Below are 16358 nucleotides of genomic sequence, written 5' to 3'. Positions count from 1 at the left end.
AGGATTGGAAAAAGGGACGACCCTGCTCCCCGAGGTTGCCCGGGGGGAAATAATCAGCGGGTCTTCATGCGTGGTCCCTTTGTACCCACACGTCCCCACGGCTGGCACCCACAGGTGCCGTGTTCTAGCGTAGCTTGCTTTTTGGACAAGGAACTCAGACCTGGCAGCCCGGCACTGAGGCTCTGGGCTAATCTACTCCCCAAATAGATGTGAACCCCAAGGAGAAGATTGGGTTTTTAAAAGCCCAGTGATGATGTTTAGTGTCTTCCCGATGTGGGGCTTGAGCTCTCTCTCCCTCTCCCAGTAAGCTCAGCCTCATCTTCATGAAGAACTGGGGGCTCTGAATAAAATGGCTCCTGAGCTTTGGTGACACCCCCAAATCAGAGACTGTGTCAGGCTAAGTGAGTGGACTTTGGGGTAAACCTTTATCTGTGACAGGCAAGGTGGGTGTTTGGCAAGAGAGGGGGTGTTGGGTGCTGGGGTATTGCTTAGATTCTCTCTTTGGGAACTTTGGGGGAAATGCATTCATAAGGGAGTGTGAAAAGGCACCCCAACTCCCAAATTCCAGAACAAAGGAGGTCAGTGGGAACAACAGGCATCTGTACTCTCTTTCTCCTTGGAATGCTCTCTCTGGGAAGGGTTGACCCAGCCCCTGCTCTGGTCCTGGTCAGAGCAGCCTCAGACCCTCCCTCCCCCTCCTCCCCACACACAGAGGATGATACAAGTCCCTGGCGAAGTGAGAGGGACCCCGCCCCCCCCCCCCCCCAGCAATGGGGCAAAATGGCTGAGCCTCCCTTGAGCCTCAGAAAGAAATTGTCAGGCAGGCGGCAAACAAAGAAAGCGCTCTCTCTCTAGCCAAGCGCTGGCTCAGTGGCCAGTCCTCAGAGGACAAACAGTGAGTCCCAGGCAGTGGGACGCAGCCCGGCTTGTCTGCCAGAGCATCTAGAGAGTGGGGCGATCCCTCAGAATTACAGTAGAGAGGCGGCCGCTGTGGGAGAGAAGAGGGAACCATCTCTGCTGATGTCCTACCCTTTAGTCCATGCTGGAGGCTCAGTGAGAACTGGGTCCCCTAGGAACTCAGGATGGGGCTGGGAGGGGCGTCTAGAGGCCAAGGAGGAGGCAACTCAGAGGGCAAAGGAAAGAGCAAGTCCCTCAAAGCTGACAGAAGCACAATAGACCTGTCTCTCCCTGGATTTCATACGCATGGCAACCAGGAGCTCCAAGTGCTATGAATGTGTGTGCGCGTGGCCCAGCACCCAGCAGGCACTCAGTCAATGTCTTACAATAAAGCCTACATAGATGGAAGGTGAGGACAGCCTAGCATGGACCTCCTTGCGTCGTTGAGCTGGAAGCCTACAAAATACGGCCTCCGAGACCTCGGCCAGGAACGAGCCCTAGAAGGATGGCTTGGAGCTGGGCTGCTGCCATTTTCTGCAGGTGACCTTGGGCAAGTTCTCATCCCCATGGGAAGGTAGGAATGCAGTATTGAAAGCTGCCAATGTATCCAGCTTATAATTCCCACAGTAACCTTGCGCAGCAGGTACTCTTCTAATCTCCCCCTTCAGAGGTGAGGAAACTGCAATACAGAGAGTGAAAGTGACTTGCCCAAGGTCACACAGCCAGGAGGAGGCAGGGTTGAGATTTGAACCCCACTCTTCTGACTTCCAGGCCAACGCTTTGCCCCTTTGATGGGTCTCTGGGCCTTGTTTTTCACCTCCATAAGGTGAGGTGGTGGGGCGATGGTCAGGGTTTGATGACTGACACTGAGGCCCCTCTGGACTGCCGTCTGAGCAGTGGCTGCTCCCTTGCCTTCCCACATATGCTAAGAGCAACCTTAAATAAAGCACAGTGTCAGGCGGCTTCTTGCCTTCACATAAAGACGCTGTTCCTACGCTTGTCTGTGAGCTCAGTAGCTGAGGTAGAGACATCCCAAGCCGCTTGGAATTTGGAGATGTCATTTTGTCCCTCTTGTGGGGTGTGGATCACAGGCTGAGCATCATCCCCGGCTGATTAAGCCTTGCTGTCGCCTCCAGCCCCCTGCATCCTAAAGTCCATCCCCTTTGTCCTTGGGAGCAGGTGGAGTGCCTGAGTCCCTCCCTGTCACCTGGCCTGAGGCGTGCCTAGCGTTTCCTTGCCTTTGATCACCTAAGCCCTCTCCCTCAGCCACATCTCAACGCCAAACCCAGTTAGAGACTCTTAATCCCCCTGCTCCCCAGATGGAAACAGAGATGTGTCAACCTTTGCCCATGTCAGAACCGCCCCTTCCATTCAACTGGGCCAAGTTGCCTGGACGTTGGGCAGAGCACACCTGCCACGATAAAAACAACCTTGAATCGACAGCAATTGCAAAGAGCTGCAGCCACAGCCCACCGCCACCCCCCCACCGCCCTCAGTGGGGAGACCATCAGCTGTTCATCCACTGCTCTGTGGCATTCCTCGGCACCAGCTCCCCAGATGGCCCCAGCACCGAGGGGCCTTTCTGCCACCTTTACCCCATTCCCTGCAGGTCGCTGGAAGGTGGTGGGAAACAGGGTGGTACTTGAGAGGGGGAAAGGCTGGGAGGCCCGATGTGGACCTCAAAATAGGGCTTTCCAGAAAACGTGCCTCTGTGAGCTTTACGAATGTCCAGCATGTTCACTCCCAGCTCACCTGAGGGCCTCCGGAGCAGGGGAAGGGGGTGAGAGTCAGCGGCAAGCCGGCTAATAGCGGAGATAGGGTTGCCTGGCATAGACCGTAGCTGTGAACGCAAGCTGTGATGTTTCAGCACAGACTTGGATCCAGTCATAAACAGGAAAGAAAAACCCACTAAATGTTGTTCCAATGATAATATCATCAATAACAGTTATAACTAAGAGTTATTGCAAGTTGGTGATCTGCCAGGGAGTGTGCTGTGTGCCTTCCTGCTAGTATTGCATTTAATTTTCACAAAACCCTGTGAGCTACATAGTGGAGTTGTCCCTGTACTGATGAGGAAACTGAGAAAGAGAGAGGTTTAGGCACCTGCTGCAAGATCGCTGGCCTAGGAAATGGCCCTGGAGCCCAGAGGCGGCCACGTGGTGCTGACAACCCTGCCACGGAAAAGGCCCTGGCCTTGCTCACTTGGCAAGGCCCACGATGCCCTGTTTAAGGAGCTGTGCAATAGAAAGCACTTCCCAGTTCGTTCCATCAGTTGAGCTTTGCCACAGCTCAGGAGGCCAGTAGCGTGATAGCTGCTATTTGCTAGCTGGGGAGGTTGAGGCAGAGAGATGAATTTGTACCCAGTGTCCCTCAGTTGCTAATGCCTCTGCTGGATTTGCACTCAGGTGCCCCCCTGTACAGCGCATTCATGACCTACGCTGTAGATTCATTTAAAGCTGCTGTTGACGTTGTGCACCCAGCCACCTTGCCCTGACTCTCGGTGCCCCCCAGTTTGTCACCACCCTCTTGCTGCTCTGGAAGCCATCGAGAGCAGCCGAGGAAGCCGTCAGCTCTGTGTACCGTGATCTGACATGACACGAAAGTGGCATCCGATTTGATGAGAGCTGCCTGCAGCGAATGGCCTTCTATTTTTACATTTCTCACAAATTGGAAATTACAAGGAGGCCAGGCCTTGTGGAGCGATTGGCTGGAGCCCTGTGCAAGCAGGGGGTGTGCAGCTAGGTGGAACGGACCACATTAGGGTGCCAGGGGCCCTCTTGGCTACAGAAGGGGCTCCCAGCTTCCAGGGCTGGATGGGATCCTGGCATGCAGGTCAGCTTGGAGGATGCAGGAGTTAGTGGCTGCTTCGGACAGTGACCTGCAGCTCTGCCCACCTGTCAGCTGCCCAGTGTCTGCAAGATTGATGTCGCATGCCAACTCTGGAGATAACTGAGTTCTTACCAGAGGGACATTCAAGGTCAAAGATGCCCGGAAAGACATTGACAGCAGGTTGCTTTCATGGCCTTATTGTTTGGTAAGGAGGTTCTGTGCAGGGAGAAGGCAGCAGCCACAAGAAGGTGAGAAATGACATTTGGTATCAGTGTTGCAGTTTTCTGGAACCTAGTGCTGATAACAATTCTCCCAGTCATCAGAACAACACGGTTTACAAAAAAAAAAAAAAAAAAAAAAAAAGCTCTTGTGGCTATTCTTTCTTTTGCTCCTGTATGAAGTATGCCAGGGGAAGAAAATATGGTTCTTGATATCCTGGAGAAGGGTCCTCTGTCAAACAAAAAGAGACATCTTCTGTAAGTGACTTTTCTCAAAAAGCCCAAATCAGAATGACCTTGACTCAGATGAGGCCTCTTTGCACACACGTAAAATACACACACACTTAACGCTTAAGCAGAATTTCTCAAAATGCTTTCCATTGAAGTTTGCATTAGCCCTGGGAGCTCCAGGTGAAAGCAATATTATTATTATTATTACTACTATTATTATCTCCACCTTTTGGTTGGGGAAACAGGAGCTCTGCAAGCCCTGAACACCCTCACCCATGACCTCTGGTTTCCCAGTTGAGGGGAATCACCTTTCCTAAGCCCGAATCCGAATTCACCAGGTAGCCCCTTGGAAGGAACCCAGAGGAGCCTCGATTTGTAGGAGGCAGAACACAGCACCGGGGTCAAGCCTGCCAGATAGTGTGGAAAGGCACAGGGTGAGGTTTGAAGGACAGGGTCCCTGATCTTGTTCTAGCCTCCCCTGAGCTCTGGCCAGCAGCTGACATGTCCTCCGTCGCATCCAGTTTGGGGTCTGAAGTGTGCTCATCTGGCCAGGACTCCGCAGCGGTGGCAGCACCCGGGGAAAGGAAGTATGGTTGCTTTCAGATGCTCAGGCACACGCACACGTGTGTGTATCTAGATGGATTTAGATGAAAATGAACACCAGGGGTCCTGTGAGATCATCTAGAAAGATCAAGGGCCTTGGTAACCAGGAGAGGTGTGGGCAAGTGTTTGTATGTGAGCCTCGGGTGGTTTGGGACCCGCTTTGTGGCTTGGAGTCTTGCCCCACCCAAGAGGGAAGGGAAGGGATGGGGGAACGGGATGCAAACCACTCACCCTGGCCCGTACCCCCTTCCTGTCTGCCCATGGACTGCTGCCCATGCTGAAGACTGTGGAATATCACGAGGTCTAGGGGCTTCTTTCTGGGGGTTGCAGGGACACTTGAGGGTCTGACATGTCCCCTGGCTGCGTGGCCAGCCCAGCCCTGACCACCGGTGCAGGAGCACCTCCCAGGCATCAGTTGTGGGCCGCCCGAGGCTGGTGAGAGCAGTGCTAGGGGATCAGTGTTGCTGTCCCCATAGGCCGGGGGAGGACCCTGAGGCTGAGGGAGGTGGAATCACTCCCCCCGGGGTACACAGCAGAGTTCAGACCCAGGACTTGCTGATGCCAGCCCCTTGCGCTTCCCACGCCACCCGCTGCCACTGGAGAGCACCTGAGTGAGAGCGTAGTAGGGGGAGGTGGGGCTTTCACTCAGTGAGGCGGAGGACAAACAACACAAAAGTGACCACAGCCAGAGGCCGCCGCTTCCCACGCGCTGTGCGCTGTCCAACCTGCATCCAGCCCTCGCCGCCGCCCGAGCCTCTCAGCGCTCACGTTGGCCGTTTCCAGAGCTTGAGGTCAAGGACCCACCTATGATTTTTTTTTTTTTTTAAAGTGGGCTTGGGGATGGAGAAGAAGCAGTCTTACTGAAGGAATTTATTTATTTGTTTATTTTTTACCGAAGGAATTTAAATGCACTCATTGTACTGCACGTACGCGCCTAACAGGTCGTCTCAGTGCTGTGACACGAAGTCATCAGACGCGTACAAGCCCCGGTGTTGAGCGCTGACTTTGATGCAGGCACTGAGCCCAGCACTTTACAAGCCGTGTCCCAGGATCCTCAGTAGGACACTGAGCCCAGGGCACTCTTGTGGTTGCCCGGGTCGCCCCCTGACTGACAGGTGCTGGGAGACCCGAGGCCTGGGCTTGCAGACCCGAGGAAGTGGCGGGAGAGCTGCCTCCTATGCGGGCTGCCCGTTAGCCTGGGGGACAGTGGGCCGGGTCCTTCCCTAATCTGGGCGTCGCTTTCTCAGTCTGTAAAGCCAAGGGGTTTGGACCGGACACGTCGATCGGCTGCTCCCTGTGCCCGGCGCCAGCTCTCCAAGCGGTAAAGGGGGGCTGCGTGCCCCACTTCCTCCTCCATTTCCCCATAATAGCGTCCCTGAGACTAATGACTGGGAAACTAAGAGCCCTTTCTCCAAATGGCAGTGAATGCCGCTAATGACAGAGCAGATGCAGCACTGTTAATTATGCCGCGGGTATTAAACCAAAACGCCAGCCCGGGAGGAGTTAAATAGTGCCACTGGGCTGGCCACGGGTGTGCCTAAAAGCAGCGCCATCAGCCTGCGCCAAGGCAGAACCGCCCCCTCCCCAACCCGGGAGCCAGCCAGGAGTCACAAAGCCTCGTTCGCACTGGCCCCTCCCCAGCATGGGGTCCGCAGCGGCCCCTTGGAGCTGAGACATCGGGATCTGCTCTGGGAGATTTTCTTAGAGGCCTCTGGGGGGTCAGAGGCAGATGTGGGCCAACAACTGGACCATATAAAACTTTGAGCACCTGCTGTGTGCTGGGCCCTACTGTGGGTCATGGAGGTAAACCAGGAGCAGGAATGCCATGTCTTCTGGTGCCTCTGGTGCCTCTGGTGCCCAGAACAGTTGGGGACGCGCAGCAGGTGCTTAGCTCTTGCTTGTGATTGTCTATGTGACTCCTTAAGTGGGAGCCAGAGGCCACACAAGTGGGGGCCAGAGCAAAACCAGCCGTGGGCTGAATGGAGCAGAGGGACAGGCAGGGGACTGTCACACTTCCCTAGGCACCACCCTTCCTGCCTTTCCGGGAGTCGGACCTTTTACTTGCTGGTGCCCATGGACCCCTTTGCCCTCCCTGAGCCTCAGTTTGCACACCTGCAAGTTGGGTGCAGCGAGGGCTGTGATGGCAACTCCTCAGGAGAGAACGTGGTCACCAAAGGCAGCTTCTGGTTCTTCTTGTGGATGTAAAATGTCACTCAAACCTTCAATCCTCTTCAGTAACTCTGGTTCTCTGCCTCCTGCTTCCTGGACCTTGAAATCTGTTTCTCAGGTTTTTCTAGGCCAGAGAAAGTCACAGAAGCCACCCATTTCAGACACCTCTGTTACAGATGGGTAAACTGAGGCCTAGAGAGGAGAGTGGTCTAAGGCCTGCAGGTGCTGGGACCCAGAGCTCCTAACCCCTAACCCCGTGCTCTTTCCCCTGCCCCAAGCCAGCCCAGCTCTGCTGCTGAGAAATCATTAAATAGAGTTGTTGGAAGGACTCTGGTTGCCATGGCAATGGAGCCTGTGTCCTCAGGAGATAATGGCGTTACACAAGGCAGAGTGATGTGTGTTGAATGCTGATTCAGGAGCTGCTAGAGCGAGCGAGTGAGTGGAGGGGACTGTGTCTAGGGCTTGAGCTTCCCCAAGAAAGAGGCTGGTAGTGAGGGCAGCTGCGGGGAAACTTGCTTTGTCTGGAAGCATCCTTGCTACAACCTCGCAGAAAGGGATAATTTCCTTCACTTCATAGAGGTGCACAGTGAGGTGCAGAGGGGGGAAGTGACTTCACCCAGGTCACATACCTGGGCAAGAGATAGAGCCGGCGTTCAAACCTCCAGTGGCTTCAGGGAGTCTAGGCTATGGAGGGCCCGTAAGGGGACACAGCGAGAGGGAGGGCAGTTGGGGACACAGTGTACTCGGAGCACGTGGACCTCTCGAAAGACTGTTGAGAAGAGTCTCAAACATGAAGATTCTGGTGGGCCAGGAGCAACAATTCCAGCCCAAGAGGAATGGGAAACAGTAAGTCCAAAGTCGAAGCCCGCCCTCCCGTATCCTAGCTGTGTGACCCAGGGCAAGTCACTTCACCTCTCTGAGCCTCAGTGTCCGCATCTGTAAAATGGGTAATAAAAGACCTACTTCTTACGATTGTTATGAGACCAAATAAGGTAAGGTAGGAAGAGCATCAAGCCCCACTGCTGAGCACAAACAGTCACTGTTATTTACCAAAGAGAAGAGGCTTGGAGAAGGGTCTGCTCCCAACCGTGTATCAGCTTGTAAGGTGTGGTGTTGGAAGAGTGAAATTGGCTAGAACAAGTGCAAGAGCAATAAATAACAGGGATCTTCATTCCAGGCTAGTGAATATCAGCAGAACAAATGAACAGTCCCCATCACCAAAAATATAAATAAATATTTTGTCTTTGTAAGGCATGATTGGTGTACCTCACTTTAAAGGTACTGTCCCTAACAGCCTATTTGCAAACCACATCGGGGGAAACCATGTTTGCTCTATGCCGGCTATCCACACGACCCTGCGCTGCAGCCCCGTGGAAAATAAATACTCTCACCCACACTCTTCATTTCTCTATCCCGAACTGCTGGTGCAATATATTCACTTCCCTAGTTGGGGGTTGGGGATCATGGGGTTAACACCCCAAGAAACCCCAAAGTATATCATTTGCATGCTGGCAAAGATGGGATGCAAGCTGGCAGACAACCCCACTCCATTTTGGAAGCAGAAAGAGGGTGCTGGACTCAGGCGTTTTGGGCTATTTCAAAAGCAGTGGTGAGAGCTGGGATCCTGCTTACTTAGAGGCAAGCAACCATTTTGTTTGTTACCACAAACCTGTCTGAGCAGATCCACCCCCAGAGTAGAAACCTGTTCCTGGGTTCCTGGAGAGGGAGCGTCGTTTGTTCGCTGCTGCTCCTGAGGCTGGATGGCAGGGTGCATGGAAAGCAGTGAGCCCAAGCCCCCCAGGTTCTGACCCCTCCATCGTCGGCAGGCGGGAGAGAGTCAGGGAGATTCATTCTGTGGACAAATGAAGACGGTTGACATTTAACGAGGTTTGAGCAAACGTGCTAATTACAGGGATAGGTACCCATGAACACTTCAGGGACCGTGTTTAATGAGCAGTTTGAGAATTTGATATGATTGGCGTCTGCCAGTGGCTCAAACATTCCCTTTTATCGGTTGCATGTGCATTAAGATAAGTGTGGGGCTTCCCTGGTGGTGCAGTGGTTGAGAGTCCGCCTGCCGATGCGGGGGACACGGGTTCATGCCCTGGGTCAGGAAGATCCCACATGCCGCGGGGCGGCTGGGCCCACGAGCCATGGCCGCTGAGCCTGCACGTCCGGAGCTTGTGCTCCGCAACGGGAGAGGCCACAACAGTGAGAGGCCCGCGTAACGCCAAAAAAAAAAAAAAAAAGATAAGTGTGGCATTCTGCCCAGGACTTTTTTCCCATAACTATCTTAAAAAATAATAATACTAGCCCTAATCAGGTGATTTATTATAATCTCTGCCAGGTAACAAGCAATTACTATGTACCAGGCTCTGTATGAACCACTTTACACAGTCTCCCATGTAATTCTCACAGTGGCCATGAAAATAGATATCATCACCTCTGTCTTAGATAGGTTTTGTAGTCGCGCAGCATCCGAACTGAGACTCAAAACCAGGCTTTCTTGACCTCAGGGCCAGTGCCATGAACCACTGCCCTATTCCGTCTTGTCTCGTGACAAATAAACCTCTGAGTACCCTTGACTTCTCAAGTGGAAGTTACTCATGCATTTCTTCATTGTTCGTGGGACTTAAGGACGTTTACTTAATAAAAATCTCACTTTCCCAAATGGATAGGTGCTTCTCACTACATGGGCTTTTTCGCTTGACAAAGAAGGGGGGATTCATGCTATAAAGATTCCTTTAGAAAGCTTGGTGAATGAATCAGGAACAGATGTGTTGGCTAAAGTGAGCATTCGCTTGAGTCTTTTAAAAACAAAATTAGCTTTCTCTTGTGGGAAATGTTTGAGACCCAGGAATCTGACCCTTATTCGACTCTGAAAATACACTCCCTGCTCATTCTTGCAAAATATTCTGAAGCAATGTCTCTCAACATTTTTTTAAATCTAACTGAGCTGTATTATAAGAACAATAGGATTTGTTGTTTCCCAAATATAAACTCATATTGCTGACCTCGCTTTTTTAACCAACCCCCAAATTTTGCATATTTCCTAGGGAAGGGGCAACAGTAACCCCTTCTTCTACCACTTTGAGAAAAGAGCTCTCTGGAGTGACTAGACTGCTCCTATATATTAGGATTGCGAACTCAAAGGCCATGGAGGGCCATGCGGGTCAAAGAAATGAGTAAAGAGGTCAGGAACAAGGTGACGGTCATGGTGGGACTTGTAGTAAACTGGAAAACACATACCGACTCCCCGTCCCCAAAGCACGCAAGCAAACACTGTGGGACCCATTCAGCCCGCAGGCCATCAGTGTGACATCCCTGGTGGTCCTTATTGTGACTTTGTGTGATCTCAGTCCAGACAATTTGTCTTTGGGGCTTTGGTGTGTGCATCTCCAGAAGGGGGCTGATAAAGGCTGCGGAGCCGTCGAGAGGAGAAAATGGAGTCCCAGGTGTGGACACTTGGTAAGGAACCGTGGAGCTGCCCAGGGCCAGCGTCACCAAAGTACCGTTCCGTGACACGGACTCAGCTCTCCATTCCAGCTGCGCGTCTGCCCATGACTTGTTACGGATCACCATTTAGTTCAGCCAGTCCCTGCGGTATTATGTTTTTCTTTTTCCCAAATCTGAGTTCTTAAAGGGCCTTAATCCTAATGCCCTTCAGAGTCCTTGAAGAACATCTTGAACAGGAGAGAATGGTTATTTAACCCCCTGGTTTTCTTACAAGTGTGTCTTAAAAGGCAAAGAGCAATGTGAAAGAATGCTGGGTGGGCATCCTGTCCCTCTTATTTCCTGATCTGAATTAATCCTTTCTGGCTGGTGGAGCAGGGTCTTTTCAGAGGCGTCCCCTGGAGCAGAATTCCCCACACCAGGCAGAGGAAGGGAGGAAGAGAGACTCCCTCGCAGACTGCGGGGGCATGGAAGCCGGCAGCCTTGGCTCTTCCACTGCGGGTCCCCTTGTACCCCTGGGTGGTTCTCAGGGGTGCTGGAGCCTGCCCTGGCACAGCCAGTTAGGAAGGCTGGCGGGAGCTGGGGGGAGGGGAGGCCCAGCGGCCTGCTTCCAATCACAGCTCTTCAACCACTTGCGACCTTGGGCTTTGCCGGGGGTTTCTGAAACATAGGCTCCCTCTGTCCTTGGGGTCTTGGGCAGGTTCTGTGTGATCGCAGAGCAGAGCCTGGTGCAGCACAGAGGAAATCAACAGCACACCTGCGTCTCCTTCCTCCTCTCCTTCGTCCCTCCCTCCCTTCCTTCCGTCTTTTCTTCCTTTTTCTCTTTCCTTCCCTCTACCTCCTGCCCCTTCTCCCCGTTACTCTGCTGCTCCCCTCCAGTCTCCCTCTCTCCTGTCTCTCATTTTTGACGTCCAGGGCAGTCCTTACAGGAATGAGCCTGTGAGGTTTGCTGAGTATGCGCATCTCTTTCTGATCCTGTGACCTCGTGTGGACCCTGACCAGGCTTTGGTGGGAACATGGACACCACAGAAATCAGTAGACGCCCCCAGTCAGGACTATCGCTTGCTTTCCGGAGAGATCTTTGTTAAAGCTTACCAGCACACCACTGCTTTGGAGACAGGTGCCAGCCACCTCCTCCGAAGCAGACATTTCTCGAGGACTTGTAATAACAACGTCCCCTGCCACCAGGGTGGGACTCGGGATGTGCGTCTGGCACTGTGTGAGCTGCCGTGGGGGAAGCAGAGCAAGTTGAAGACCCAGGTCCCATTGGTACAGAGGGGACAGGGGAGCTGGGGAGGTAGGACAGAAGAATTAGTTACGCATCAGGATAGGAGCCAAGTTGTGTAGAGTGACTGGGCCTTCCCCATGGCCCCCACCCCCGCCCACAGTCCCAGCTCAGGCGCTGTCCTTCCATCCCTGACCTCCCCATATACACAGCTGACGGGTTCCTGCCAAATCACCATCAGATCAGATCTCTCCACCTTCAAAGGCTCCAAGGTCCCCAAGCTCCCGCCTTCCCAGTACTCACTGTGGGGAGGGGCAATTAAAAGCATGGGCTTCGGAGTTGAGCTGTTATCTCCAGATCTGGGACCGCGGGCAAGTTGCTGTCCTCCTTTGAGCCTCAGTCTCCGTATCTGTGAAAATTAAATGCGAGCATCTATGAGATGCACTGAACAGAGTAAGCACTGAATAAACCTTTGGCATGATCACTGTTCTTATTGCAGGACACAGGGCACCCCCTTTTCCTGCATTCAGAGCCCTTTACTGCTACTGCCACCTCCCCAGCCAAGCTCCCTAAATGACCCCAGATTCTGTCCAACCAAGCCAGGCCCCTCACTGTCTCTAAAAACATTATGCTTTTCCCCCGTCCTCTCTGGCGGAGATGGACCAGAAGCAGTTAGGCTTGTGGTTGGAGCAAGGATTCTAGTCCTGCTTCTGTAGCTGTGATTATAAAAGGAATGTCCCCATTTCTGTCCCCTTTCCACTAGCCCAAATGCCATCATCTCCCAGTTTCTTGCCTGAACCCAGGCCCCCTCTATCTGGGCCATGGAAGAACTTACTGCATGGATGTTGGTTATCCACGCGGCCGATCACCCAGCTGTCCCCAGCGCTCAGTGGCGGCAGACTCAGACGATCCCTCTGCACCCAGCGTGGGACCTGGCTCCCTGGAGGTGCGAGGTTGATGCAGGTCGGATTGGATTGAAAATTACCTCGACAAAGCAAGGTGCTCGGTCGGGCATTGTGGACAATTAGCGGCCAAACAGATGTTAGCAAACCGCTGATTGTGTGAGCGAGGCAGGGGGGCTGAGATGAGAATGAGGATGGGAGTCAGGAGGATGCTGCCGGCTAGAGTCTGACTCCTCTCCTCTCACACAGAAGGGAACCCAGGCACAGAGAGGGAAAGGGCCTGGCTCAAGGTCACACAGCTGGTAGTGTGTGGAGTGAGGATTCAGACCGGGGTCTGCAGACTCCAGAGTCTGAAGCTAACTGTGCTTCCTCCTCTGCTGGGCCCTAGAAAGACCCTCTCCCAGCTGCAAGCACAGGCCGTGTCTGCAGGTGGAGGAGAGCTGGGGACTCCCAGAGGGGATCGCCACCCCTGGGGCTGGCTGTCTCCTGGGGGACTCAGGTTAGGGCCCCAGCCCCAGGGGCCTGGTGAGAGCTGCTCAGCCTGGATCCCACGTGACCTCTTGTCGGCTCCCAGGACCCCTGCAGGGTTTGCCCAGTATGACCATGGGGACAAGTTAGCCTTTCATGAAGCCAGACCTCAGAGGATGAGTGTCAGCAGCCCCTTTTGGGGTTCCTATAAAGAGCAGCAGGCCTTGTCCTTGGGGGTTTGCCCTGGAAGGAATTACCATTCTCCCACACCCTAAAGGTGGGGCTCAGGGGTTCCGCAGGCACCCTGCTAGAGACACTGGTTGAGTGTGGACACAGGAGCCCAGCTGCCTGGGTTCCAGTCCTGGCCCCCCATGTTCCTAGCTGGGAGACCTTTGGCAATTCCCTTTCCCTCCCTCTGCCTTGGTTTACCCATCAGTAAAATGGGGGAGAGGGGTGAGAACGGCCGTTTACTATCCATAAAGCATTTAGAGCAGGCCCTGGCATTGTCAGCTAAGCGCTCAGCTGACTTCTTTCTCGTACTGTGAGCTCTCCTTTCTCTTTCCTTTTTGTTAATGAAAAGTTGAGGATGTTTTCCTGTGTGCAGCCACAGAGAAAAGAGCAGCATGACTTATTTCACCTTTGAATGAGTCTAGGAAGCCTCCAGCTGATATAAACCTGATTTTTTTCTCACTCTGGTTGTTGGTGTGGAGTGGTGCCCTCTAACCTTCTCGTACCTTCTGGTTTAGGGGGCACCCTAGAAAACCAGACTTCCAGGCTCTCCAAGGCTGCAGGCCGAGGGGAAGGGCTTGCACCTCGGTTTCATCGTCTGTCGAGGGCTGTGGGACCAGGCAAACCCCCTTCCATGCTGTCACCTCTCTTCCTCCCCAGAACCCAGCAGGCAGACGCTTCAGAGTTTCACCCAGGCCAGTGTCTGGGAGGCAGGTGGTAGGTGAGCAGAGGGCCTGGGCTAAATTCCTGTGTGACCTTGGGCAGGTTATTTGACCTCTCTGAGCCCCAGTACCATTATCTGCAAAATGGGACGAATAATCATTTTAGCTTCACTGTATTTAGCATTTGCTGGGCCAGGCCAAGGGCTAGAAAATCTAAATCTAGCCCTGGGCCTGTGTAAAGTGGTGACCATTGGCCGCATTTCCTGTTAGAACAGACAGTTTGGGAAAACATGTAACTTACATGAAAGTCACACTGGTATGTTGTAGAGAAGAGGCATTCAACACTTAATACTGGGAAATGCGCCTGGGGCTGCAGATTACCTCTCAGGTTTGTTGAACCAGCGGAGGGCTTTGCACCTAGATGTGAAGCTTCTTTCCTTCCTGTCTTAAGTAAGAGTGTGCAGGGGGCTGAGATTTGGGGTGGTGGGGGTCTGTAAGGGTCATATGACTCATGTGCTATGTGACCTTGGACCAGCCACCAGCCCTTTCTGGGCCTTTTTTTCCATCTGTAGACTGTTGCTATAGGCCAGGTGCACCCGTGTGGCATGGAACAGACTTGAACCAGGAAGGAGGCTGCCTTGGTCCTGGCCCCAAGCCCCACTGGTCCAAGGATGAGAGCCTAACGCCTGGACCTGCAGCCATCCATTTAGCCTGCAGCTTGCACCCTGGCAAAGACTGACTCCTCACCGCCAGACTGGGGTCAGGCCTCTGAGGCCTAAGCCCTGAGGCCTTGGAGAACCTCTCGAGCTGCCCCTTCTCCATCAGAGCACCTTCTCCAGGGAGCCGTCACTGACCTCCAGGGCAGTCCGTGGCAAGGGCTGCCCGCAGCACCAGCCCTCCACCTGCGCAGTCCACCCTCCCTCTACGCTTCCGCACTGGATCATCAGCTATTAATTGGTCCTCACATTTGTATGGCGTTTTTCGATTACAAAGCACTTCCGTGGCCATTCATCTCTTTGAATGGCAATCTAAGCTGCTATTTATTGAGTGCTTCCTGTGTGCCAGGCCCTCTGCTTTCCCTGGTCTCATTCCATGCATTATCTCACTTCAGAGTTTCACAACAATCCTATGAAGTGTATGGGTCTATATTTGCAGACAAGGAAACTGAGGCTCAAGCAAGCTAAATACCTAGCCCCTGGTCACGCAGGGATTTGAATCAAGCTCCGTGAAATAATCAGGGTCACCCATAACCTACCGCCTCTGAAGCTGCCGTGTGCACCTGAATCCCTGGGACCTTGTTAAAGTACAGCTTCTGATTCTGTGGGGCCTAGGACTCTGCATTTCTGACAGGCTGCCAGTGATGCTGATGCTGCCCACGGAGAACCACACGTTGCGTAGCAAGGCTCTGGATCGCTGAGCCATGTGAGACTCCTTTACAGTAGCCTCAGGCTGGCAAGCCTTAGTTTCCCCATCTGTCAGATGGGTGAAATAGCCCCTGGCTTCTAGAGATGGGAGGAGGACTGGCTGACGTAGCACCTGTGAAATGCCTGGCACACAACAGGCGCTCAATAAATGCTGGCCCTTCTCCCTTGGTAGGAGCTGGCGTGGGTCTGGGTGCACAACAGACGCTCAGTAAAGCCTTGTCCAATGGACTGAGCCTAGCGTTTCTCCCTAAAGGAGAGAATAAACTGTATTGTTTCCCCTTGGCATGCTGCCAGACCCAATACTAATTTTTTTCTTGAACCGCAGAGTTTCAAAAAGAAAGAAAAGGGAGTAGAGTGATTGCAGTCTGAAGCAAGGCTCTGTAATTTCTGTAATTACAGAACGGGAGCAAAATAAAGCAGGAGTGCGCACAGCGTCATGGGAGGGAGCGGCCCCCTCCCGGCCTGCTGCCCCCCCTCCCCACCTCTGGCTCTTCCCGGTGCCCCACTCGCTCCCAGTGGGTTCTGGGCCCAGCCCTGGCCCTAGACAATGACAGCCTGAGACTAGGCCTTGGCCTTTCTGCCTCTGCCCAGGTCCCTACCCCACGCAGCCACCCATCCCGCTGGTGCAGTAGGACAGAGGGGGATTGTCCAAGGCAGCTGCCACATGCTCCCCTCCCCCAGCCTGCCATCTGGCCTAGGGCTGGGCTGCTGACAGCCAATCCTCCAGCAAGGTTTGCGGGGCCCCACCTCCAAAATAGATCCCCGTCCACTCCTCACCATCTCTGGCCTGGCTGCCACTGTTCAGGTCACCATCATCCCTCGCGTGGACTCTCAGCTCTTAAGGAGCCTGCCTGCTTCCACCCTTGCTCTTGGGCAGCCTCTTCTGGGCAGCCAGGGTGAGACTCATAAATGTAAGTCAGGCCACCACCACCACTTAAACCCTCCACTTTCTCCGTTCCCCTTTAGAATAAAATCTGAGCTCCTTGCCGTGGTCTCTGAGACTTTGCATGATCTAGCCCCTGCCTGCCTCTAACTAGATCTGTCCCCTC

Source organism: Leucopleurus acutus (assembly GCF_964270905.1).
Source record: "Leucopleurus acutus genome assembly, chromosome: 10".
Lineage (NCBI taxonomy): Eukaryota > Metazoa > Chordata > Mammalia > Artiodactyla > Delphinidae > Leucopleurus > Leucopleurus acutus.
This window is presented reverse-complemented; position numbering follows the sequence as displayed.